Source organism: Megachile rotundata, chromosome 2 (assembly GCF_050947335.1).
Source record: "Megachile rotundata isolate GNS110a chromosome 2, iyMegRotu1, whole genome shotgun sequence".
Classification (NCBI taxonomy): domain Eukaryota; kingdom Metazoa; phylum Arthropoda; class Insecta; order Hymenoptera; family Megachilidae; genus Megachile; species Megachile rotundata.
The window spans coordinates 24,041,996-24,069,866 of NC_134984.1; the positions used below are offsets into that span (position 1 = coordinate 24,041,996).

General features: G+C 50.0%; 1 long non-coding RNA gene across 8 annotated transcripts in view; it reads left to right on the forward strand.

The window, feature by feature from the left end:
* The window catches only part of LOC105663649 (uncharacterized), a 107,315-nt gene that overhangs the window by 51,637 nt on the left and 27,807 nt on the right, over positions 1 to 27,871 (forward strand). The window contains exon 1 of one of the 8 annotated variants that reach the window (XR_013040438.1): positions 6,555 to 6,912. The exons of the other annotated variants lie outside the window; for them this stretch is intronic. This is a non-coding gene — a long non-coding RNA (uncharacterized LOC105663649). Of the gene's footprint in view, positions 1 to 6,554; positions 6,913 to 27,871 lie in introns of those variants that run through there. 8 annotated transcript variants of the gene reach the window in all.

Below are 27,871 nucleotides of genomic sequence, written 5' to 3' on the forward strand. Positions count from 1 at the left end.
GCCGGCAACTTGTTAATTATTAATCAGCATGTTTAATTCATATTGCGCGCGCCAGCTGTTTGTTTCCTTGATGCGAGCCAAGGTCTTGTACTTACTCCACCGCTTAAACGTTACCACAGGTATAAGCATCGCGCTCCCGATGCTTAGGAATTTTCTCTTTCTCTCCGTCCCCCTCCAACCACCCGACTCCCTATCGGCTCCTTCTGCCCCTTTTATTTTCCTCTCTTTCCGTTTCTTTCTCCGTAGTATCTCCCACGCCTGGCTGTTTACTATGTAAGTATCAGCCACGTAATGCATTCTCCTCGCCGCGCCGCACGCCACCTCTAACATATGCACCTCGCCGCCTCTCGCCTCGCGCGTCGCGCGATCGCAAGGTCGTCTCGTCTCCGTAGCGAGTTTACGCGTGGAAACTCTCGTTAACGCTTTGCCACCTGATCGAAAAATCGGCCACGGAATCCCGCCGGTACATAGATCGAGTACCGAAGAGACATCGTCGTTTCTTCCTCTTGGAAAAATACGACTGCCGAGTTCCCCCGATATCTCGTCTCGGATCGTTATAAGCGAGATGCGTGACCAGCGTCGGGTCCACGAAACAACCCTTGGTTATAGCTCGAAGCGTGTTCCCGTCGTTTACTCGCGCCGCGTCTCTACGAGGGTGGACGAAGCTCCGTTCGCTCGCACGAATCTCCCATTCGCGTCAGCCGGGGGGTGTTTATGGGTTTATTATGCGAGCTGCTCGAGAAGACCACTCCATACGTTCGCGAAAGGAGGACGCGGATAAGACGCAGAGCCTCGTTCGGTAGCGCGCGAACCTGAAATCCCTCTGCGTGTCCGGATCGCACAGGGCGCACGCGGGACCATAAAAAAATAGCCGTCGAGTGAAAATAAATCTAACCTCGGGTCGGCTCTCCCTTAACGCGGAGTAATAGAAACGAATGGCCGACGCCGAGGGTGGAAAGGACCGCAAATGGACGCGCGGTATCGGAATATTTTCTTACGCAACCGCGAACGTTCCGTAACCCGTCTCCGCTTATTTTCGTCGGCCGTTTTCTCCGGGCGCGCGGTAGCTAATCATCGTTCTCGACGAAACGGAAGAACGACGTATCGCGCTTCTCCCCGGGTTAACCGAGCCAGCGAGCGGGAAGGGGGGAAAATGTTATCGAAGGATCGGTCGGTAGCGAGCTGTAGACGCCGCGCCGCGGTCGAGAAGAAAGATGAACGCGAGCGAGGGGGAGAAAAACGGAGGACGAGGAACTGGTCGTGATCGAGAGGAAGAAGAAGGCTAGGTCGGAACGGGTCTGAAAAGACGAGGGAAGAGAAAAGCAGGAGCAGGTTTACCGCACCGCTACCACCCTTAGCACGGTCTGAGTTCATTGCGCGAGTCATCAGTATCCATAAGCGATGAGTTACCCCTCGCGGCCCTCGTCCCGTACCACCGATGGAAGGATGGAAGAACGGACAGGCGATAGGGAGGTAAACTAACGGAAGGAAGAAAGAGGGCTAGGAGGGTAAGAGGCGAACAGTCGAAGAGACGAGTAGACGCAGGGAGCAAGGGGTACGGTGTACGAGGCACCTGGTTCGGTTGTTCGAACCACTCCACCTCCGTTGTTCCTCGTGGCTGGTCCAGGATGCTGCAGCGAACGACGCTGGCTGGTTGACGACGTACACGGGAGGAGGACGAAGGCCGAGGACGAACGGCGCTGTCGGGTGGATGGGTGGACGGGTTGAGATGGGTGTACGGGTGGGTGGTTGATTTTCTTAGGTCAACGTATAATGAAGCCACCACGGAAGAGACGGGGTAGAGAGAGAGAGGAGCACGGACAGCCAACGTCCTAGACCAATCCCCGGGCTTCGTGGCGAACACCCCGTCGCGGGGGCGAGCCAACCGGCGCGGCGAGGCGGCCCTGCTTCCAGAAGGAGCCTTCCGGAAGAAACCTTCCGGATGAAGCCGCTCTCTATAACGCTTTCCTATCCTCTCGCCCGGCTCGTCTATCTAGGTCCTCGAATGCGAACCCCGTCGCGGCGAACGTTCGCGGCCAAACCTAATAACGGACTCTCTCTCTCTCTCTCTATCTCTCTCTCTTTTGATACATCGTTAATTTGAATTTTTCCTACGAGTACGCGACTCGAGTCCGAGTCTGGACAGTTCCGAATCGAAGAATCGCGGGGCTCGAAGCGGAAGGAGGGGGTGACAGGTCGAAGGTCCGTGTTCTCGGAGGCAAACGGGGCGAGATGGAAAAATTGCCTCGATGTAAAAACATGAGAATCGCTTCTCCGACGTCCACACTCGATAAAACGAGCCCGAGACCCTAGAGAGATACGCGAGCCAGCGAACCGCACGAAAGGAGAACACTCGAGCGAACACATTTACGAAGAAGCGGACGCGTACAAACGGTCCGATCGGTCGCCGTTGCCTCCTTCCGAGGGAAAACGCGGCAAAGGGGGGGAAAGCGCATCGCATCGCATCGCGTACCATCGAGCAGAGTCGAGTAAAGTAGAGTCGAGTCGAGTGGTCAGCTATCGAAACCTCCTACCCTGGACCGTTTCCACCCCCGGGGGACTGGCTTCGTCGACCAATAATAAAAAATATACGATCTGTTGGCTAACACCGACGCAACGGACCGGCACACCGACGAGCCTCCATTCGGTCGAATTATACTTCGAGGCTGCTTCTAAGCGATCGCATTTCCACATAGACGAGCTGCTCCGATACGATATGAAAGACTGGCCGGTGCCGTTATTGCCGCGTGACGGGGCCAGGGGGGTTGCAGAAAAAAAGAGCAGACCATCGCTCGCCACGGGGAACCTCCGCGACCGAAACCGTCCCTATTATCGAGCTGGATACTTTTCCGATTCTTTATGACCGCTACCCTTCCCACGCGAAAAAAGAGGATACTTTGCGACGAACGACCGATCGCTCGACCAAACTCCCGATACTACCCTCCTCCTTCTCCTCTCTATATTTTCCCTCCGAATCGATCGTTAACGACGACCTTCACCTTCGCCGTATCACCAGCGCATATGTATACGTTTGGCATATTCCCGAGGCTCGCGGAGCGTCGAGACGAACCGCGATTCGACGCTTCTTCGAGCAAAACAGCAAGAATAATTACGAGAAATCTATCATCTATCTAGCGACTCCCCTCGTGCGCCGAATGGCGCGAGTTAACGAAAGAAAGATGATCCATTCGTCATAATATAAAAATGGCCGTGACAGCGTTATCTGTGGCCATTTCCTGCAGCCTTAGCTTCGTAGCGCCGTAGCGCCGTAGCGCCGGTTCCCCGGTCTCTCGCTTGTCACTATACCGGAGGTAATGATCATTACCAGGGCTTTCGATCCCCCTCGGCGAGGACACGTATAGGTGGAGGTATAAGGGGCAGCCGGAGAGGAAGAGGAAGAAGAGAGAGTCGGAAGGGAAAAGAAGAAGGTTAAGGGATGCCGGGGAGGGAGGGTCGGAGAAAAACGAAAGACGGCGATATAGAGTATCTTCTGTTCTCTCGCTTCCCCGTAGTCGAGGCATCAGCCATGGGTGGGACAAGATGGCCGCTTGGGCCCGGTCGGGTTTATGCGTCGTAATAAATGGTAATTTAAAACAGCGAGAACTAACAATTTCTTTCTTTATTTCTTCCCTCGATGCTCCGAGCGAGCTCGAGGACGGGCGGCCACCCACACGCGAGCCCTCGAGCACCGAGCTAAGAGACACCGAGGCGAAACACACGTACGGGGAGGGTAGTTTTCCTTGGAAGGTGGTAAAAGGAGAAAGCCGAGAGGGTGCGCGAGAAGGGAACGGAGCAGCTACGAGAACCGTCAGCCAACCAGTCAGCCCACCAGTCAGCCAACCAACCCACGTAATATAAAGAGATATGTGCCGCGGAATAGCATTACCATTAGGAGATATAGTTTAGCGAAGCCACCGGATGAAATGAGATACTGCGGCTGAATCATGCATGAACCGAAGGTGCGATTCGCCACCTTCTTCTACGGCTTGCCCTTCTTCTTTCTCTCTACACCTACGCGATCGGTCATCTAGCTAGGCCAACTTTCCACCGTCTTCGTCCGCCTTGGCTTTCTCCTGCTCCTTTTTACCTTCGACCCCTCTATCCATTTCCCGCTTTGTTTTTCTCCGCTCTCTCGTATTTCGTCCCGCGACTCCTCTCGTGATTGCAATCTCTTTTTCGCCGGCCCTCCTCGTCTCTTTTTTCTCGCAGGCTCGATGAGAAAAGTGAATATGCCACGATATTCAAATGGCAGCCGTGCGACACTTTATTAAACGCGCTATTTGCATCGACGACACCCCTTCGTTGCCTGCCGTCCCCACCTCGATAGACTGTTCCTTTCTCCTCTTACCATTTTTTTTTTTTTTTTTTTTTTTTTTATCAAGGGAGCCGATCCAACTATCCTCGAAACCGCTGATTAAAAAAATCGCCTGGAAAGTTAGCCACCGTTGGCTTCCGCGTTTCCCCGTTTATCTCTCGAGCCGGCTCGCTCGTCAGCCGAGACGTAGCCGATGAAATTTCGAATCTCGTATCATCGCGAAGCAGAATTAGGCAAGAGCCACGGTAAAGAAAAGAAAATCTGTTACGCGACTAGCCCGTCGCGAGGCACGGACGATATTGGACGAAAACGTTCGAGTCGGAACAGCGGTTTCAGGGGGCAAGCGTGCACACATTATGCTAATTTGTCTTTTAATCTCGCGTCGTGCCACCGACGCTGCACCCTCTTTCGTCGGAGCGAGGCCAAGTCGCTGCCTCCACAGATTACAATCTGCAGAGATTGCGTGCTATTTACTCGTCGGGAACACACCGGTAATTTAGCCGTTTTTTCCACCCACGGACGATAGATAATCTCTCATAGAACGCGTCGAGGTGTGTATTTTCGAACCTGCTCATCGATCCTAAGAAGCTCTTGTAACGAGCGAGCGGGTATTCCACGACCGAAACTGATTGCGCGTGTCTACGAATTTGTTTTCTCTCTTTTTCGTACATGGCGAAAGAAACGAAACTGCTGCTTTCGTAGCGATCGATAATTTTTTAAACAAACGAACGAATCAATTACTCGAGATTTAACATCCGATTCTCGAGCTGTGGGACCTCTTCCGATAGAATATTTCTATCGTATTTATTGCACAATTTTTTCTATGCGCGCAAGTAACATTGTCGAATAAATTATATCGTTACTTGTATACAATCGTTCTCCGAAATTCGTCGTTTCGGCGAGTTTGGTCCGAAGCACGGATAAATTGACTCTCCATAATCGAATGCGGTTCGTTGTCTCGTTAACTTCGCGATAGAGCACGTGTTTCGGCAAACGCGAAACTCGTGCACGAGAATTTCCAAAGGGTACAAGTTAGGGATCGCGCGCGTGCAGCCGAAAAGGGTGGAAAGCTCGACGAAAGCCGAAGAAAAGAATCCCGAATCAGGACTGGAACGAAGTAGGCGGGAAAAGCAGGTGGTGGTGGTTCAAAGGGGAATGGTGGGAGCACTTATGCATTTATGCATTCATATTTCCGTGCTCTCTGCTCTCCAGACGAACCGTAAGAACTAGTCCTCGCCGTCTTGCACGGTGAGCTCCGGTGCGACGACGATGAGGACAACCGACGACGATGGTACCGCGGCAGCGTGCAAAGAAGAACGAAGAGAACGGCTTGGAACCGCGGGGAGGGAAAAGAGGCGGTGGGCGTAAAGTTGCTCCGGAATAATAACACGGACAGCTCGTGCCTGCTCGAGGAAAAAATCTGAATACATGAAACGTAATGACGAGACGACGACCGAGCGTGTACCCCTTTTCGCGACAGCGTTGCAATCGTTTCGAGGGGGCGTTCGCACCGTTTCGAAATACAATTTCAGGCCTTTCATCTTGCAACTCGAAAGCGTTCCAAAAATCGTCTCGCCAATCTTCTTCGCTGAAAACGTCACCGCTTGAAGTTTCTTAAAACGTCCATTAACGAGAGACGATACAAGAAGATGGATAAACGAAATAAAGGAACGATGAACGGATGAATGATAGGAAGAAAGGAATGAAGGAATGAAGAAAGGAAGAAAGGAAGAAAGGAAGGAAGGAAGGAAGGAAGGAAGGAAGGAAGGAAGGAAGGAAGGAAGGAAGGAAGAAAGAAAGGACGAAAGGAAGGAAGGAAGGAAGAAAGGAAGGAAGGAAGGAAGGAAGGAAGGAAGGGCGCCGTCGTAGCCCGGGTACCCATGGCTCCGCCTATCGGCGCGCCGCCTCGCGGTGGTGAATACATTTAGCCTGGTTAGTTTACAAATGAATACAGCGATTGAAGCAACTTATAATATCAATGTACCTCAGGCCGTCTCGCTCGCACGGCGTGCGCCACCCTTTGCGGGCATCTCGCTTTCACCCACTCTCTCGCGGGGTTCCATACAGAATGGCCATATTAACTTGATAATTAGCTCGGTTATACGACTTGCAGATGAGGAAAGACTCGGGACGGACGTCGGCTACCCCTACCAAGAGTGGTGCCAGTGTTCCTTGCTCTGCTCCCTATGCTATGCTCGACTCGGCCCGGCTCCTCGTCGCTCGTCGGATGGATATAGAACCCTTAGTTCGTATTCCTCTCCCTGTCTGCCAGGAACCCCGGTGTGCTCTGTCTGGCTGTCTAGCTGCTGCTCCGCCGTTACGCGCGTATCTTTGCGTTCTTTCTTCGAGTCTTTGCTCGTTACGCCGCACGTCCCGCGAGTAGCACCTCCGATCCCCGTCGGATGGTATTCGTCGGTGTAAACTTCGAGTGTCTAACCTGCTAAGTTGTCTAAGCTACGTGCTAGGTGTTGGTGTTTTCAAAGTTCGCCCGAAAGATCGCGCGTGTCTCTCGGACCACGTGCTTGTCCGGTGACGGCCGCGGGATACGCTCCTGGACCGCCTTCGAGCCTCGTCGACCGAAGATCGTCGGACAGGAGGTAGGTCGCAAGCTCGAAGCCGAGAATCCAGCGGACGGCGAACCGTCGGTTGCCGATTTTGCGGTCGAAGTAACATAGCGTTCGAATCGAAGAAAACGCGATGATTCCGCGACGCGGCGGTCGTCACGGTAGACGAAGCGGAGTAGCGGACTAGGTGGCGCCTTGAAGAGTCAAAATGGCCGCGAAGAGGAACGCGAGAAGGAGACCGAGAGAGAGAGAGAGAGAGAGAGAGAGAAAGAGAGAAAGAGAGAAAGAGAAAGAGAGAGGCGAAGGGAGAACTAAAGGGAGAACGAGAGAGAAAGAGAAGAGCGGCGACGGCGGCGGCAGTGGCGAAAACATCGTCGTCGTCGTCGTCGTCGTCGTCTTCTGGGTAGGTCGGTTCGAGCGGAGCCGAGTCGAGCCGAGCCGTGGCCCCGTGTCCTCAAAGAGATCGCGCGAAGGCCTTCTCGTCTTAGCACGGAGCGCGGATCAAGAATACAAAGTACGCTTCGTTCAGGCGCATTCCGGGAGATGACTGGCATTGAAAGCTGCCTTTGGGGCCGCGCCTGCTTGCCTGCCTCTCCGTCTACGACCGGAATACAGAGGATGGCGGCCATATTAGGCCTCACCTCCTTCCACCGCCTCCTCCTTTCTTCTGTTGCTCTGTCCTCTTGCCTCGTAACGCGCGCTCCTCTTGGCGTATCGGTGAGCGGTGCCGTTCGTAAATATGTACCGCGCTGCGAGTGTCAGCCGCGGAAACGCTCGTTGTTCCCTGCTGGACTCGAAAGTTACCGCGAAAGTTTAGCCGCGAACCGTTTCACCCCGAAGACGTTTAACGCCGGAACACTTTGCAACCGTCGACGATTACTTTGCTTCGGTCCTCGCGATAGAATCTTCCGCTCGATTAATTGCTACCTGTCTTCGGCCTCTCTGTCCGTTCGGGCCGTGGGCGTTCGAAACGTCGTGGATTTATCGAGATAGCTCACCTACCCGCTATTACGTGGCAGCTGCGTACGCGAGCACTCGCCAGAATTTTGCTCCTCTTCGTCGGAACTTTATTCGTTTAGACCGAATCGAAGGTTCGCGGGAGAAAAACATACCGCGAACGAAGGCGGAGAAGTAGCTCGTTCGGGGGCGGACCCCGCGACACGCGGTACGGTACGCGCCGCCACGTACGCACCGTCACGTACGCGTCGGACTTTTTACCGAAATAAAACGTAAATAAAACGGTGTAGCTTCGTTCGAGACGATACCTACCGATACGATTGTGCCGGTTGACACAAATCGCGTTCCCATGAACCCGTGAGAGAGAGACCGCGTTGCTGCGCCTAATTCGTCGAGCGTCGAATTCCTTCGTAACGAACAGGGAAAAAAAACATCGTCTACGAAACGCGTCGGTGTTTCTACTCTTCATCGCGGTAAAAACGGTTAAATAAAAGAATCGACGGTCTCGAATTATCCGTCGCTTAACGGTGAACCGGTAACGCGTTACGTCTACCGTGTACATCAGCCTGGTCGATTAATAGACAAACCTCGTAAATTCGGTGACGGAATCGTGGCGGATAAGAGAAGCGGTACAGGGTGCGCGGTAACACCTGCCCAGTGTGGGTGCTACGCGAAGGGTAAAGAGGCCGAAGAAAATAATGTATGCACCCCAGAGTGGACGCGGAATGGAAACTCGAAGAACGGTGCCACCTGAGCCTGCAGGCGGACACGGTAGCGTCATTCGAGCCGGCTGTTCGGTGCTCTGCTCCTTTCCGTGCATACGCGGCTTCCATCGTTCCTCCTGTTGCAGCCGACTCCGCAACCAGCCTAATTGTACCTGTAATTTTTCTTTCGCGCGCGAAACACGATCCTGACAGTTAGACGATAATCTCTAGGAGAGATTAGCAGCTGTACTTTCTCCTCCGTCGTCGTCGAACTATCGTCGTTCGTGGTCTTGATCGACGATTCGAAACGGGCAGAAAATCGAAATCGAATCGTCGGAGGAGCAGTTGCCAGCGAATACGGCATCTAGTATCGTACATGAGCGAAGATATCTCGAATCTGGAGGTGGTTAGGCAAAGTTAGCAAGCGTGGAACAAAGCGAAGAACGAAGGGACGCGTTCGATCGGTAGGACAAACGAGCAGAACCGCGGGAAAGCGCAATAAGACGGGCTAAAACGTAGTTATCGTTGTCGGGCTGCCGCATGCCGTGATTATTTTCATTACGGTGTACGCGAGCGATCGCTATCTGTGGCTTCCCACTGTAGTCCGCGCGAGCGGCACAACCGGGGCTTAGATTTCATGTTTTTTCTTAATGATTCGAGCAATTAGCCACGCTGAGTGCTCCGACTTCTCGTTCCAGGCTCGATCCTTCGCGTCTCCTCCCTCTTCCTTTCGTTCCTCTGCTTTCCCGGACCTTCGCAGAGACGAACGACGCGGAAAAGACTAGAAAAGGAAAGAAGAAGAAGGAAAGGTATTCGATCGCGTGCGATACCGATCGTCTACCGAGGTGCTGTTTAATTAAAATCTTACGGAGTTTCTTATCCCGAACACTCGGACAGACAAGGGTGGCGCTTCGGAGGTTTTTCGAACGATATCGTAACCGTGACGACGGTGAAAAGAGAAAAACCTGATTGAAAACGAGGCGCGAGTAGAATGGGAAAAACGAAGAAGCGAACGAACGAACGAACGAACGGACGGGCATTTGCGTATTGTTATGTTAACGTCTGGGCAAAGTAACAATCGGCACGGGCACAATAGCGAAATCCTCGGTAAAAAGGAAGAAGGTGTTCGGCTGACTGAAAGTGGAGAACCGCATGCGGTAGGGAGTAGCGAGAGCAACCGAGGGGTAAAGGGTGGCGAAGGCGTTATCGCATTATCGTATTGCGGCGCCTCGCTGCCGGGACTTGCTTTGCGCCCTTACGTAAATTCCACCAAACAAAGATTTACTCCGATACAAGTAAGCCGACGGAGTGCGCAACAGCCTAACCCCTCTCCCGGGCCTTCTAGCCGCTCCGACGGAAAGCTTTTAACAGCTTTTTTTTCTTTTCATCGGAAGAAAATCAAGCTACTACTTCGATCCGGTTGTCGAGCGAGCACGTTGTTCCGAACATTTATCAAAACCGATTCCTTTTCTTTTCCCGAGTTTTACGAAAGCTTTCGGATCGGTTTAACAGTCGCGGCAACGATAAAAAGCAAAGTTTCTCGATAGAGCTCGCCGGGTAAAAGGTGTGCAGCCAGTTTTTCGACGGATAGTCGTGGCCCAGAACCCCTACGGCCTACCGTGTAAGAGGGGTGGGCCTAACCGAGGCGAAAGAGGAGGAAAGGCTCTGTAGGAGGACAGGGCGTACTCTGGCGGGTCATGGGTGGGTGGCGAATATGCAAATGTAATTGATATTACTTTTTAAATATTCCCCAGTCTCCCCCGGCAGGGGCAGACCGGCCACCCGTCTGTTGTTCGTTCGCCAACGGCAGAGGGTGCGCCAGCTTTATACACTCTTTACTCTAAGTGCCTTTTACCCCCGTGTCCCAGCACCCCCTTTTTCTACGGGAACGCGCACCGCCACTTGCCCAAGAACCCCTTCCCCGAACTCTGCCTCGAGGTAATTAATAGGCTCGAAGATCTACTACGAGATCTGAACGGATAACGGGTGAACGGCTATCGTTACAAGTGGACCGTAACGAACGATCGGTGTCGCGAAACACCCGGTTAAATATTTATTTCGTTCCTTCGTTTCGAGGCTTAATCGCCCTCCTCCGCCTTTTCTTTCGAACGTTCTCGCGACAACCTATCCAAGACCTTAAACGGACCCTCCAAGCGGCAATTATTAGAACGATTCTGACATCGACAAGCGACAACGCCTCTATGCTCCACGGTCGCTTAATAAAGAATCTTTGCTTTATCGAACTTTATTCGTAACGAGTACTCACCGGGTAACGCGTTACAGCGTTTCTAAGTACTCGTTCTGCATCGGACGAGCTATTTCAACGCGAACAGTCCGATTTTTCTCGACGATTCGTCAAACAGAATGTCCCTTTCGGATAACCGATCTAATTTTAGCCGCTGGCAGATCCTACCGGATTACCATACATTAATTTTCACCACACCGGACAACGAATTTATTAGTTAAATGCATCGCATTACCGGATTCGCTAATTACAATTTATGACGCAACGATAGACTTGCTTGATAATTGTGCCGCATAATGGCAACGGTAACGTACCTGAAAAAAAAAATACACCCGTTCGGAAGCTAGTTCGGAAACGTACTAAAAATTCGAAAAACTTGATAGTACGCCACAGAAGCTGGACCTTTCTGATTCGCAACTTTTACAAGTACTCCATTTCAAGGAAACTTTTTGTCCCATGTTTCCTCGTTACTCGTACAAACCTATTTTTACTTTTATCTTTCGGTTTAAACCGAAAAGAAAAAAGTAGAGAAAAGAACGCGTACATCGAGTTTGGCGACGGTAATTTCAACGCAACGTCGCGCCTCGGCGTCGCTTCGCGTCGGCAACTTTGCCGAGGTTCGGTCTTCGCGTTCTTTTGTCAAAAAAGTCCTGTCTTTCTCGAATTCCCTACGATTACGATTTACATTTGTCCGATCAAAGTTTTAGCGATCGAAATAAATTATAAGTCAAAACGCGGCCGAATAAGAAGCTAATTCGATCAGGTAGATTTTATACCGTCGCGTAGCTAGCCGTTACTTTTAATTTAAGTATCTGAAGATTTTGTTTGTAAAACTATCAGGTATTTCGAGGCAATTGAAACAGCGTTCATTAGAAAAGCGGCTCGTTCAAGAACGATACAAATGACCTAAAGAACAATCGCGATTAATAGAAACAGATCTAACAGCCTACGTTATATTACAAAATTCTTTCGAGCGTTATCGTGGCTGGTATAATAAAGCATCGTGTGTACGATTTAACATTCGTTCACGCAACCAGCAGAATAATCGTTTTAGCGTTTTTCATTCGCCAGCAGCGTGCGTTCATCAAGATTCACGGTGTAACGAATAATCAGCCGTTAATCCTCCATGCGTTCGTGTAAGTATCAATTAAAGCAGTCGAATCTCTCTTCTAAATTCAACACTTTCTTCCTCGCTTTTATTAGACGTATCGTTATTATTATTAAATTATAGATTAACTAACCGAACGGTATAAATATCGTGCGTTAGAAATCATCGGCGAAGGTTTACGAAAGCCGGAGATCAGCCTAACTTACAAATTGTATCGTTCGTTTCTAACTGTAAATTCTTTTTTCTAGCGAAAATAAAATGAAATGTTTTTTTATTGAAATTTTTCTACCGTGTAACGCGAAATTCTTCGGAATAGTGTACCATATATGTGTCTCGAACATCGTACTCGAGCAAATATGTCGAAAGATAAAACCTTTAGTCGAGTTTCTAAATACGAGGAAATATTAATGGTAGTTTCGCGCAAGAAGAATGTATTAACGATACACACGTTCGCGTGTTAATCGAAGTATGTTCATCTTCGACGTAAAATGTAGAAGATCCTTGTTCGAATACGCGTTTTGTTTCAGGCTGACGATTACCGTTCGAAAGTTGATCGACTCCGAAGTCGCGTAACGCGAGCCGTCTTAGATCCTTTGTTATGCAAAGTCGCAGAAACGGTACGCGCGCTTTCTCATTAACGTTCGAACGATACTATGGCAGTTGAAAGGAATTTTTTTGTTCGCGGGCAAAGATCGAGTCGACTCGCGCGCGGAACGTCGTGCCGTTACGAGAGATTCCCATTGCACGAAAGGCGAAACGGTAACGATTCGATACGCTCGTTTCTTACTTACGTCGCGTCGGTTCGAAGTCGACGGAGCAAAATCGGCAAAATCAATTGATCGACGCGCGAACGAAGAAGGAAGAATCGCGGCCGCGTAGGAGGAGACACGCGCGTCGCCCGACGGACGCCATCGCCGTCGTGCCATGCCGTTTCACCGCGTCTCCATTGCTAGAACGCGCCGCTGCGCTGGTAATTATCGGGCTTCCTGTCACTCCGCTTCAAAATGGTGGATTATCAGGTCGGTCGACACGCGGTTTCGTGCAGACTCGCGAGAACGGCTTCGCGAAAACTATCCGGAATGCCGCGGCGTAAACCGATCTCGACGCGAACGAGGAAAAAACAAATATTTCTTATCGTTGGTGATATCTTAATAAGCCTTTTAATAATCGTTTAGTCGTAGAAGAATCGATTCCGTGTCGCCAGAGCGATTCGCGGTCTTTATTAGAAATAAAGAAAGTCGCGGCGCGGTAGGTGCGAATCGGTGCGTGCGCGATTACGTGTTTCGCGTTAAACACGTAGAAGGAAACGGAACGAAACGGAACGAAACGGAGTGAGAAAAGTAGAGAAAGGGAAGGAGGGAATCGAGAAAGGGTAGGAAGACGCGTAGAGGCATCGACGTGGCCGTAGGTAGTTGCGTGCCGCAAGTAATTACCGGGTTCCCCGTGGTAACGCACCAGCGATGGCGGATCCCTTCTGAATCCTGCAGGCTACAGGCATTCGGCCGACGACACGGCCACGGTGTTCCCGTCACACCGCTGGTTTCAACGCCAATTAAACACCCGCTTGTCAAGGAGACGCCGGGCTACATACATACTCGTAGGTAGGGGAAACGACGCCGCGCCACGCCGATTCGCCGTAACCGCGACCGGCCCGATTCGGTGTCGCACGCGATGCCCTAACGCACGCTCTCGACTCCTTATTATTGCCTGTTATCGCTACCCACCGACTCTTCTTTCTTCGCTAACTCCTCGACCGGTCCCGTCGCGGCGCGTCGTTCGTTGCTGAACAAATTTTACAAAGAGAAATTACGAAGTAACGCCTTGCTACGCGTGTCCGTCTCCGCTAGGTCGTGCCACGCACGGACGCCTCTACTGCAGCGACGATCGTAATCGTCGCGTCGGCTGAAATCTCGAACAAATCGAGCTCTCGCGGCGAGCTGTTCGACAAACGCGTCTTCCATAAGACGTATGGAGCGCTCTATATCATTCGTAGGGTGAGAGCGCGTATCCGTGGCGGTCGCGAGCTTCCTTTCGCGAGAAGGAGCAAGAAGCAGGTAATTGCGGATGCATGTAGGTCGCGGCTGGTTAACAATAAGCGATAGTGAAAACGAATTCTGTGCGTGCCTCTATAATCGGGTAAAAGTTCGCGCACGGGAATTCTAGCAAAGATGGATACGAATTTTTTACTCCTTCGAAAGTTATTCGAGTTCAAGATCGTTTCGTTATTAGCGGTTACAGTTGATTATCGCGAACGATGTACGCCGACCACGAATTCTCGAAATTTTCGATAAAATGCCCGAAGGTCAGTTCGGTAAGTTTCCTCGCGAGTCCACTCGGTCGATGCCGCTCTAATTCTTATCGTACGTGTCAGAAATTTCCAACGGCCTGATTCGTTCCTGTTATCAGAGCGGAACGTAAATTACGGTTTGACAGTATCTCGCGAACGTTAACGTCTTCGCTTCAGATAATCGGACGTTCGAAGAATTGGACGGCTGTCCGAATCGCGACAAAGGACGAGTCACATTGCGGTGCCGATTGTAAAACGTCTCGATAAAACTTCGCGAGTGACCTCGCGCCGAAAAATATTCTTCTTGAAAAAAAAAAAAAATAATACATCATATCTTATTTACGTATTCTATTACAATCTCTAGGTACGAACGATTACCTCGTTACGATCGATTGATTGTTGGACGAGTAGTCCGTTAACCTTACGACTCGGTAAACGTGAGAAGGCATATGAAACGATAATGTACGTATAAAAAAGGAAAAAAAAAGAAAACAATGAAACGTAAGAAACGTAAAGTAGGAGAGAATTTCGAATCGACAAACGTACCGATAAATTAGTCGAAGCAGAAGGGTGAAGGGCGTTGTTCCGTGCACCTACCCCGGCAATCAGACCCCCGTGGCTTCGGTAACGACGGTTCAACGTCAGTTTTAATCGCGTCTCGTAGCGATGGGGTGCTACCGCTATCACCCATGGGGCCATTTGATCGGAACACCCGTTCATCGCCGATGCACGACTGCTTTATTAGCCTTATTCGCGCGTACCAGCTCCTTATCTAAATGGAACTCGTTGGAAATCTCGCGACCAACGCGGTCTGAAGTTTTTTACCGATCGTTACTACTCAGATCGGCTGCGATTTGCCGAGAACGTTAATCGAACGCGACTTTGATCGTAGAACGTCTCTTAATCGGAAGACGAATAGTCGACGATTTCGTTCGATTCGATCCGATAAGAACGCGTAACGTCGCGATCTAGTGATCGTACGCGTTGTCGACATTAGTCGTTTGCTTTACCAGGGACAGAAAGAAAGTGCGCGAGGCTAAGAAGTCGGCGAAAAAACGAGTAAGTCGAGGAGCGAAGGAGAGAAATAGACGGGTAGGAAAGGTTCCCAGATAGCGGGACGTTCGCACGTTTCAGAAGCGGCGTGGCGGTTTAAAATATAGCAAGAAGCTGAACGAAGGAAGTCGATAATTAAGACGGTTGGTAGACCGGTGGATAAAAATCGCGGCCGTCCCCAACGAAGACGATGCTGTTCGGTGAGCAACGATGAAAATGCGTCGGCAGCTTTTCCTACTTCCGGGTGTCTGACGGCAGCCAGAGAAAGGGAAACGCGATCGCGCGATTATCTCGATAACGATACGAGAAGAAGAGACGAGGACGATTCGCGCGAGCCAGCGTACTAGTTAAAAGGTAGTTACGCTGGCTACGCAACGGTCGAGGAGAAGGCCCGTGGTCACGGGATCCGACCAGCAGATAGCTGGATGGTCGATACTTTTTGCACACGGCTAGCCGCGTTACGTAAGAGGAAGGCCGACCGACCGCTATCTCGTTGGATCGGTGTTCACCGCGCTAATTACCCATCGTGCCTGGCAAATGGCTTCCGCGGGTTACTTCGAACCCGTGGAACGCGCACCAGCTAGACGCGATAAGCCTGGAATTTTAACCACGGAATCGGTTTGTTAACGTACTAACAAGCTTTTCCATTTTCAGCTGTTCACCGGCCACGCGTCGTAGCTTCCTGTTCTTCGTTTCCGAACCAAACGAATCTACAATTGCGCGGTACATAGAAATTCCTCGGAAATTTCCTATGAAAATTTCTACGAGAGAGTAGGTTCTTTATTAAAGGCGTGTCTGGATCCCCTCGGGCTTATCCCTAAGAGACCTTCCATCATTTTAAAGCCCATCGTGATAAAATTAGACGGACAATTTCATTCGAAGACTTCGGCCACGATCCGAGCGGTGACGGTTTAATTTCGGCTGCCCTGGGCGATTTTTCGACCCCTCGTCGATCTCTCGTACAAAAGGCACGCCGTCTGGTCGGCGCATTAACGAATTTGCCGCTGGAAACTCGGCTTAACTTCGTCCCGATCCATTCGTCCGATTACCACCCTCGATCGGTCCGTTTCTTCGCGAATTCAACGACTCGGCTACCAGCGACACGGAAAATTCGAAAGTCGCGAACTTTCGCTTCCATGGCCGATGTTGGTAATCGCGGAGTATAAAGAAACTTTTATTCCGTCGTTTAGAGTTTATTCGATCGTAAGTTTGCGCGTTTATTCGGTTATTTGCGGAAAGTTCGCGCGGCGCGAAAGGAATTCTCTAGAGCTGGAGAAGGCTCGATAAAGAAATCAAACGCGGCCTGACCACGAAGCAACGCGATGCCGAGCAGCGTTGGCGCGATGTAATTCCGCATAAACGGCTCGCGTCACGTGTGCCCGGAATAGGAATAGCTGTTAGTCGAGAACCCTTTCAGGACTTTCCCTCGGATCGGCAGGATTAGATAATACCGATAGGAGAGAATTCCCGTGGATCGTGAATAAACCACGTCGCGTGCGCGGCGACTTAGAAATCGAATAAATCCTACCGATAGGAGGCGACGCGATTCGTCGCGACGATACGCGACTCGAAGCGACGAGACGCAACGCGATGAAAGAAGAGCGTTGTCGTGGGCCTTGTTTGGGAGCAAGGCGGACGATGGACGTCGTCGAGTGCCAAGACGAACGACTAGCGAACATCGGAAGAAAGGAGAGGAGCAAAGACTCGGCTTTGCGCGAAGGATAAAGCGTGCGTGCACGCACTCGCGCACGTGGAATAATAATTATGCGTCGCCGGTGCTGATACGAGTTCCTTGCAAATGACGTGTCAGGTGCAGCTGTTGCGCATCGTTCCGCAATGCGGGCCGGTGCCATGCCGGTGACCACCTCTCTTGCTCCCTGTCTCCTCCGCCACATAGCGCCGCCGGCTGCTTCTTCGACGAATTCTCCTCCCTCTCCCTCCCTGTTTCTTTCTTTCTTCTCTAGCCTCCAAATAACGGATCCAGTTTCGTGTATCCGTAACTCGCTACCTGTTTCTGGAATTTCGTTTCGTTGCACCGCGCAAAGTCTTTTTCCACCCTTATGCACTAATGTCTCCACGGTGGCTGAGGCGATCATCCAGCAGGGTCTAAAGTGCGAAGTTACATGCGAGCCGCGATCCCTCGCGTGCTACCTGTCATTACCAGCGGCCCTCCGTTTAACCGTCCGCAGTCTACGTTGCACGCTCTTCGTTCTTCGTTCTCCTCTCGCACCGCCACCTACGCTCTCCCCTTTTACTTCCTTTGACCGCGCGGCAATTCGGCATCCTGTTCCACTGCCATTGCACGCCGATCGCTCGTCGATTCGTTCGCCCACGGACCGTACCTCGGTGCCAGCTAATTGAAGGTTTTACGCCAGAAAGCGACTCGTATCTTTGGAACAAGGATCGTTTCCTAAGGCGTTATCGAGCTTATACGCCGATCGTTGTTCGTTCGATGCTCGACTTTGGAACATTCGATACCGACCCCCGCGTCGGACAGACGAAACTAATTGCCGTCGAATAAAATTCGCGCGTCGCGACTACGAAAGTAGTTGATCGATTCGGGAACCGAGGCTACCGTCATCAACCGAGGCTAGTTGAAAGGCTACGTCTATTACAGCTTTTTTGCACCGGTAAAAAGACTATGCCGCAACATTGTATCCAATTGTATAGCAAACTGAACATGGCAGCAGAAAAGGATAATTCGGTTTCCCACGATAATTCGCGACGGCGTTTGTCACGAATCGCACGACGAATCGCAGAGGATAGCGGCGATCAGCGGAGAGACGAGATCGAATCGAGTCGCGTTGCACCGCGGCACGCCGTTGAAAATATCGCCGTTGAAAATATCGCCGTTGAGAGAGGAATCGAGGTAGAGGAATGGGAGGATGGGTATATCCGTAGACGCTTCTAGCCTAGATCAAAACCCGTAATCACGGAATAATAATACCCGATCACGGAAGATATTGCACATTTCCTCGGAATCACTGCTATTCCCAACGAAGATGCCCCCGTCGGGTTGTTTGGGAGGTCTTACTGTTCCTCGACATGCGATCCGAAAATTCGCTCGGTATCTACTTTCCTTGGCCGAAACCGATGATCGTGCCGCTGCCAGCGGCTCTTTTACGGCTCCTCTCGTTCTACTTTACCGCTGTCGCATTTACGCTCCTTTTCCTTTTATTCCTTTCGTTCCTTTTATTCGCCTCGACTTCAATAGCAACCCGCTATTCCGCTCTTTCCCACTTTCGATTTGTTACGTTCTCGGAAAAAAGTCGATCAATTTTCTTCGATTTTTCTTATTTCTCGTATTAACTAGCTTCGGGAGCGTCTATCGTAACGATAATCGCGTGCGGATATTCCCTGTAACTCTGTATATACTCCTGTTAGCTAATAACGACGAAAGTTCCAAGTACTCGAGAGGAATATTTATGATCGTATAAGTATCTATCGATATAGATAATGGACTTCTATCGGAATCGGAAGGTCGGCCGCATCGAGGAACGAACGAGGAAAAATGAAGTTACAAAGCCAGGAAACGCTTGGAATCTCTGCTGGTTTCCAGAGCGTACGCGTCTCGCTAATCGCGCGTCCACTCCATCAACGAGCAGACTGGCAGAAGACGATAGGCATCGAATTGAATGGGGAAAGAGAAAAAACGGCGAAACGGTGAAACGTTGAAGCGACGAAACGAGAAAGAGAAGGAGGACGAGGTTGAGGACTACGAAGTAGCACGATCCGCCAGGTAGGACGGGTTTAACATAGCGCAGACTTTTTTACACCGTGGCCAAACAATTCGAAAAGACCCGATGGGCCCTTCTGGAAGGGCCAGCAGCGGAGGCGGTGGCCAAGAGTGGACGAGGCCAGGGGAAAGAACGTCTCGAAGGGTGCCTTCGGCCAACCGCACCATTAATCATCGGGGCAATTCCATAGATGGCTGTTGGCTGCTCGAAGGAGCGAGCGATGCATGCCAAACTTACCTCGTGCCTTGCCTACCGAACAACCTGCGAAAAGACGCGTTATCTTTTCTGCCAGATACAAAACGTTACCCTTTACCGTTTTACCATTCCGTCCTCGTATGCTAAGGCGTTGCTTTCGACTATTTTCTTTCTTTTCTTCCTTCTTTCTCTCTCCCCCCACCCCTTTCTCTTTCTCTTTCTCTCTGTTTCTGTCCCACGAAGGATTACCGAGAAGGATTACCGAGGTTACGAGATTTCCAATTCCTCCTCTCGAATACACGCATGATCCGCGACCGATTACTTCCAATCAAGTGGCACGTTTTTCCTGCCAGCTACGCGAATCCTTTACAACCGCTGCAGGTACAGAGTGGACCGGTGATTATTAGCGATCTAATAAGCGACTACTTGGTCGCATCGAGTTATGCCGTTACGGCAATTGTTCGTATCGTTTATCTCTTCTTCAAGTCTTTGGTAGTCCGTGATAGTTTAGACGTACTCTATAGACTCTACAGAGGTATCTTCTCTTTGCCGGATCGAAACAATACCGTTAACCTATTATTAATAACAATTGATGTTAAAAAATAAAATTTCTTTTCTTAACATGTAGAATTTCTTGATCGTCTTATCCGAGTTTACGCGTAACTGTTCGATTTCTCTTGAATTACTAACCGGGGCAGGTAATTATAATCCGGATAAAAGGTAGCTACTTGATGCGGCATAGCCGCGGTTAAACGCGAAACGGCGCTGCGACGCGATCGAATCGAAATTGGACGCGACTAATTTCCGAGGCACGGACAATATCCTTCGCGTCGCGTCGGTTCGTGGCAACTCGATCGACCGTTAAATATCCATCGTTAACGAACTCGGCCACGGTCTTGTAGCCGGTCGTCCGTACACCGTGTACGTATTCCGTCCGGTTTCTTCCGGCCGCAAGAAAGCCGGCTACATCGGGTCGGACTCGTCGTCTGCGGCTCGTTGTTAAATCCGCGGCGAACAAGCCAGATAGCCGCTCGAACACGTCGTCGAACGTGAAATAAGGATTCGAGTCGCGATCCAGAAACGACTCGGAGAAAGAGCGAGTCGAACCGAGAACAGAAGCTGTCTACCCCTTTCTATCGAGCAGCAGGGGGAAGGGGCAACTGGAGGGCAAAAAAGATGAAACTCATCCACGGAGACACGGTGGCCACCGGGCCGTCCGAACGATGTCAGCAGTTTAATCAATGCATTTAGCCGAATTCCTGTCTGGCCCAAATAAAAGGCGAGACAGAGGGAGGTTAAGCGCAAAAAACGCGACGCGCACGACGAATCCCTCTGGTGACTTTTCTTTTTGCCCTGGCAGAAACTGTTCGGGGCCCACCGGGGGCCCAACGGGGGCCCAACGGGGGCCCATTGCCCCCACCGTTACCCTCTATCAACCGCCAAAACTTGTTAAGTATTCCGCGGATGTATTTCTCTGGCCCTTTCGGTGGACCCCCTCCTCGTTCGTATCTTCTTCTTTGACTTTGCCCTCTCCGTCCTCCTCCTCCTCCTCCTCCTCCTCTCTTTCTCCGGTCCGCGTTCGTTCAGACTCTTCCTCGAATAAGGTACGTCAACCGCGAGGATGACAACCGGACGAAAACCCGCCGCTCGCTCCACTGGACTCACCTTCTTCCATTCACGTTTTCGTCCTTTTCCGCCGCAGACGCGAACGAACAGGAGCTAGATAGCTTTTTTGTTTACGCTCCGTCGCCCCGTGCCACCCCACGCCGCCTTCCCAACTCTCTTCGATTCGGCACCGGTGAAATCGTTAAAGAGACGTTTACATTAGCCAACTTTTGCTCCAACGAACAAAGTCGACCCGTGTAAAATGCCATTTCGATTCGATTCCAACGCGCTCTTTTATCCGGTTCTTCAAACAGGCGAAACGGTTGCCGCCGGCGAGCGTAATACGTCATATCCTATACTTACAGTGTATTCGATTAATTATCTTTTTCGCGTACGCGTTCTGCAACGATACGTTTCCAGCAAAAATAACTGCTTGGAATACGAGAAGATTTTTGCTCCTCGTACTTTTCCCCTAGCTCGAAGCGTTTACAGGTCGAAGCACTATTTCATTGATAGTCAACGAGTCTGCCGCGTTTCCTGTTCATCTCCGTTATCTCCCCGAGCATCTGGAAGCCCGACGAATAAATTTCAACCCGTGTCTTACCGCTCTACGATCCGTTGCATCGGTAGACGACGACGACGACGACGACGACCACGACGATATCGAGTTTGGAAAATCCTCGGCTGGAACATCCGCCAACGATTTCGATCTTCGACCGTGACACGCTTGGATTTTGCGATCTACTCTCGCATGAAATTTCTTTCCGCAACGCGTAAAACTTTCCACATACGCGACACTCGTATTAATCGGTTAATCGTTTCGCAAACATATTCCGAATTGTCCGTGAAAAGTGGAAGAGTTGTACGATTCGATGTTATCGTTGCGACGGTTCGTAATACGTTCGCTGGAACGTTTAAAGGATTACGCAACGAGACGAGTTGGAGAAAAAACGAGGTGAAAGTTTCGAGGTCCTAATAAAGATCGACGGTATAAGTTTTTGCTTTATGTGGCCAATAAAGAGACTGGCACTTTATCGGTCGTTTTTTCTCCCCTGGCAGAGGATGAACCGCGTAAGACAACGAGTTTGACCGCGAGCTCGTTACGACTGTCGGAAGTATAAATCAAGCGGAAAGTTATTTGATCGCGGCGCGGCGTTGAGAAGTCGTAGCGAGCCACCGGCCAGCAGACTTCGCGAAAACCTACTTAGAAACGACACCGACTATCTCGCGCGTCGATATTTACGATCCGTCGCGATTACCACGATTTACGTTCAGAAATAGACCCTTCGATAATAATCGTCGACGGTAACATACGGTAACGATACTAACGATACGTACTCTAAACCGTCCAGAATGGATACGAAAAATACTAGACGCTGCTGTATGTCGATGAAAATTTTAGTAAAGAACTTTTCTTTTATCGATCCTATCGGCTCGAGTCGCGTTTAAACGAGGAAACCAGAACGGTACGAACAGAACGTTCATAATACCATGAGAATCTAATTGTAAGTCCGACCCGAAGCACGAGAAGAGGTCACATTTTCTCGATAATAAAGGGGGAATAATAATCGTAACGAGGTAGCTAATAGCGCGGATACAGTTAGACGCAATAACACCGGGAAGCGAAGGAAAACGAAAAAGAAAAAGAAAAAGAAAAGGAAAAGGAAAAGAAGAAGAATTATTGGCTAATAAAATAACGAGATAAGGAGAAACGTTGCGTCGAAGTAATTGCGTGCACAGACGGTAGCAACGTTGTCGTGGCGCGAAGCCTAATTGCAGATCCGATGCGATCTAATAATTATTCCGCTCCGTAATTGTATCAAACCGGCTGACGTTCCACCGAATGTTTCCGCGTTACAAATTCGTGACGCGATAACGAAAATCGTTCGTTTAAACTCCGACGATTCGGTTAGGAAAAATCACGTATTCTAGCAAATATCGCGAATTCGATAAAACATTTTCGATCTCCGTAGCTTGCAAAATCGAGAGAAATCGAATCCCCTCCGGCAATGACCGAAAGAAAAATCGGCGAAAGCATCGGCGATCACGGAAACATCGAACAAAAAGTGTACCGGCCGTTACGAATAGTTTTTGAGGGAGCGCTACTTTCCGTTGGTTCTCACGGGACACGTTGGTCCGAGTTTTGTCCCATGATCGAGCAAAGCGGCGAAACCGGCAAGCACGAAGAAGCATCCTTCGAGCGGACGCGTCGCACCGCTCCGCTCCGCGACGGACGAGGCCGGACGTTCGCGCACGCACTCGTCACGAACAGACGACAGGCACGTAGAACCGAGACTTCTACGTGAATCGTACAGTCCACCCAAGGAATTCCACTCGTCTTTGCTCCATTGTTCCACGATAGTTTCTTATTCTCTTCTACCTTACATTTTATCCTTTACAGACATTGTATATTGCAGAAAATTTCATTCGATCTCTCGCTCGCTTACTACTACCAAAATACATAAGATACTCCTTATTGGTAAACGCTGTAGACAAAGATCGTGGAGCAACGATTTAAGAAAATACGTTAGTACGAAGAGACGTTGATTTTTCTTATTTTCTTCGAAACGAACGTGACTGAATTAAAAGTCGTTGGAAATAACGAAAGTTACAATAAACGGATAGAACGTAGCGATGAAAATCCGAAATTTCAATTAAAATTTACTAGCAAATGGTTGCAAGGATTCATTTCCCGATAATGCTCGCGTTCTAGACAAGTACGTGCACATAATTTCAAGTAAAATAAGCATTAACTATGCGTTTACCTATTGTTTCCACCGACTGCCGCTCGAAACCGATAACTTTAAACGATATAACTTGTCCATTTACTTAGTCATTGGTTCGAATTGCTCCGAATTACGCGGCTCCGAAAACGCATCGCGGCGTTAATTTACGGATCTCGAACACGCGGCCCAGCTATACGCATAACCGGTAATTTATCCTCGCGTAAAACGAATTATAAGCTTTTTCTTTTCGCGTTATTCTCTGTATACGTCGACCGATCGAGCGAATTCTACTTTCGTATCGAAGAGAAAAGCGGCGCTTGGATCGAGCATAGTCGATGTTCAAGCGATTAGGAAGGTATTCGGTGAAGTCAAGTTCCGGCGAGTGTCGATCGACGAAACGGACTGTACGTACGCGATAATATACAGCGGACAGCGGACAGCGGAACGTAGAGAGTCGGGCCACCGTGTCTACGTGACACAGGTTTCTACGTGGGTGCTGGACATTTTACGAGTTTCGGTGCTGTCGAGAAAGAAAAAGGAAAGAAAAAGGAAAGAAAAAAGAGCACGGTCTTTCTTGAAGAGGCAGCTTGAAGTTTCTTCAGTTCGCCTACTCCTCGTTTCTTCCCTGCGCGATTCGAATCTCGCGTCAGATTTTTATCCGAGTCGAGCGCGAGCGGTTCGTTCAACTCCCGTCCGATGCATTGTCGTCGCTGTTTGCCAGACAGACTTCTCTCGCGCCACGGTTAATTAATAATTTCCATGGAAATCGTGTGTTTTAACAGCAGCCACTCGCGTTTCATCCGAGCGACGCGACGAATAAACGCTGCTCGAGCTACCGAGTCTACATCTGTACGCTTTCTTTTCTCGATTCGTAAATCACTCCAGCCTGGCCAATTAAGACTGACAATGCGTGGCTTGCCTCGACCAGGCGCCGTTAAATTAGAAGAAAAATCCACGCTAGTTCGGTAACGGCCGAACGATACCCGGAAGAATCGTGCGAGAGCGAACCGAGCCGAATCGCGTCGCGTACAAGCGGCTTCGAAACCGGCTTTCGCTCCGTTTCTTCGTTTCTTCGTTTCTTCGAGAGCGAAGAAATTCCTTTTTTCGAAAGGTGGAAATTTTCGAGTTAAGCGTTAAGCGAATACGAAAATGGTTCTGGCTTATCGAGACGTAGCCTTTTCAGTCGTCCTTTTCTTCTTTCGCGTCTCGTCGCAGCACTTTTGGGGTCTCGTCTCTTCCGCTCGTTAAGCAGAGAAAGAGTCGGAGCTTATGCTAATTTTAAGCAGTCGCCTCGGTCGATTCCTTCCTAAAGCTATTAGGCGATCATCTCGGATAATCCAGCGATTCCGGGTTTTCTCGGGACACGACTTTTCTAAGTTTTCTTCCGAGGACCCGTACAGAAGTCGACTACTCGTACGCTTTGGCAGTTTTTTTTTCTTAACGGGCTGCGAGCGTATTTACACTGGTTCTTTGGGTACCGGATCAGAGCAGGGATTAGACGGAAACGATAAAATACGAGCGCGCGTTCTCTCGTCGATCGAGAGTCGGTAAACAGCCGTAAAAGCGAAAACATTAACCGCGCGATCGAGCGTTTAACTCCCTCGTCGAAAATCGAAGAACAGTCTTTTAGATTTCCAGATTTTTAGAGAACCAACTCGAAATAAATAATAAACAGTTTTCCTATTTTCCTATAAATAGTGGACCGTGCAGCTTGTTATTTATCGATTACTTAAATAGACGTCTATTCGAATCTGAGCGTAAAACGATCGTGGTATTTCGAAGGTAATTTAACGGTAATGGAGACACGAGGGTAGCTCGGTTCCAGGGGAAGAGACACGAACGATTTCTCCGACTCGGTCAGCTGCTCCTCTTCCTGAATATGCCTGCTGAGAATGCACCTGTCCTCGCTCGAAGCAACCTGGTTCGTTTTATAGAGCGCTGCTTCTATCGTTGATCTATCAAATTGGCCCTACGGATAAGAAATTAGTGGAAGGAAGTGGCAAGGGTTTGGAGGGTGTAGCCGTGACGGAACACCACCACGGCTGTTATTTCGGTCACCGTCACCCATCTCACCTGCTCGCCACGCTAAATGACTCGATTGCTCTCTCGATTTCATCGCCCTATCCTCGAGCCATCGTAATATTCCTTTCCTCGATCCGACGACTTATCGCGCTGCCATGCCGCGTAGTTAACGACTTTTTATTCCCTTCCGTCGCGCGTTTCTTCGATCTCTTAGATAACTTTACGAGCCGCTATTCGACGATCGTTCGATAACGGACAAAAACGTTGCCAATTTGTTTTTCAACTATTTCGCGACGTCGTTACACCGTAACAACGCGAATCGAGCGTGGACAAATTGTTTCGTGTCCGCTCCGTTTTCGTCGCTGTTGCCGGGACTCGAATAGGAACAGCGAAGTCGAAACGATACTTGGTTCCGACAGATCCACGAAGCTCGGCTGTTAGAAAAGTTTGCCGCGTGATATTCAAATCACTCGGCAAAAGTTCTCGCTCCTCGCCGTATAACGCTCGAAAGTAATCCGAATGTTAAGTTTCGTGGGCTTTCGTGCCTTTCATCGGGAAATTCGACGCTAACCGTATAAATTACGTTATGAAACTTTACTCGTAAACGCGTCTTTTCGCGTAAAACCGACGGCTTTCTTTCTCGGCCGGATGATCGTTGTCAGCGTCGCTATCGGAACGTTTGTAACGCGAATAGCTAGGAGAGACTCGCGTGGTAGAGGCGAACTCGACGTTAACTCCGTCGAGAAGAATCGCGATCGGAGCGATTAGGGAGGCCGTGGCGTGCGTATGGAACGGCATCGGAACGGAACGGAACGGAACGGTTCCATATATCTAGCCAAGCTTTGCGCAACGTTCGAACGCGCGCTTGCTCTCGGTCTCAATTAACGCAATTACCCGCTCCCTCGTCTAATTACCTATCAAACGGAATTGCTATCGCACAGACGCGCGCGCGAGCCTCTACTCGGGTTCGTCTCTAATGAACGTTATTAATTGCTTTATGATTTTTCGATAAAACACGCCTCGTAATCAAGTTATTATCCCACGTTGCTCGTCCTCGTTGTTAATACGACTTCGTGCCAACTACCGGTCGTATCCTCGGCCCGCTTTTAGCCTCTTCGATCTCGTTCCCGTCGCGTTCACGCGTATCCGCCAGAGAAACGGAAGCTAAGCCTTCGGATCGTTTCGCGTTAGACCGTAGCCGTCAGCCGGTTCGATCGTTCCTTTCGAAATATAACATCCTAGTTTCCTTCCAACTACTAATTATTTCTCAATTATTTTTCGCTCTCGACAAGGTCGTTGCTTTAAAACGACTCGCCGTCGCGTCGTTCGCGTTTCTGCCGACACCGCGTTACTTCGTGCACCCGCATAAGTAGTTGCGCGTATTATTCGTAGCTAATGGAGAGGCTGCGGCGCGTAGACACTTCCAACGACGACATCCTGGACATCTGACGGTCTCCGAAGCCCCTTTCTGTCTTTCTCTATTATTTTTTCGCTCCTCCGCGAGAGACGAGCGACGCGCAATAAAGCCACCACCGCCGCGCCGGTATAATACGGCCGTAAGCCCTTCCGATATTTGCCATTTTACCTAACGTCTACTTACGCGCGGGGTAGCTCGTATTAAAGTCGAGCAAGAAATACGCGCCGATATTATTCTGTCTTATTAAACGCCTTTGTTTACGACGAATTTTCGACCCGCTTCTCCCCTCGAAAGCCGCTGATCGGTATGGCTAATAATTTATTATCCGTTCCACGATTTAACAGGCACACATTTCCCGCGAAACGATCGAAAACTGAACGAAACTCCGTGCGAATCTAGCGAACGGAATACGGATCCAGTTAAGACGTATACTCGTCAGCAGCGAGTTAAATCGATAGAATACCGGTCGCGCGAGCAGACGCGAGTTATGCGAGCTAGTTTATGGGAAGAAGGAGATAGGAAAAAAAAAGAACGACAACACCCAGACAGAAAGGATGCTTTATGTAATACGATCCGTTACCGAGGAACGAGACTATCGTCGCCGATTGCCGGTTGCCGGTATTCGCTCGCGACTACGCGCTTCCCGGAGTCGTAGTCGACGCGCTACGCGGAGAAAGAAGAGAGGCAAGTATCCAATTAAAGGTAAACTACAATTCCGTAAGCTCTATCTTATCTCGAACCGTGAGACGTATCGGCGAAAACGGTCAAGGAACTCGCGTTTAACATAACCAGAATCGTTATGACTCAATCCGACCATAATTGGCGATATATCGAGCAGGAATATCATCGCGACACGCAGACTCGATAACGCCCAAGGAAACTGGTTCCTCTTCCGTTCGATTATTAACGTCCAAGACTATTCTCTCGATCGAACGA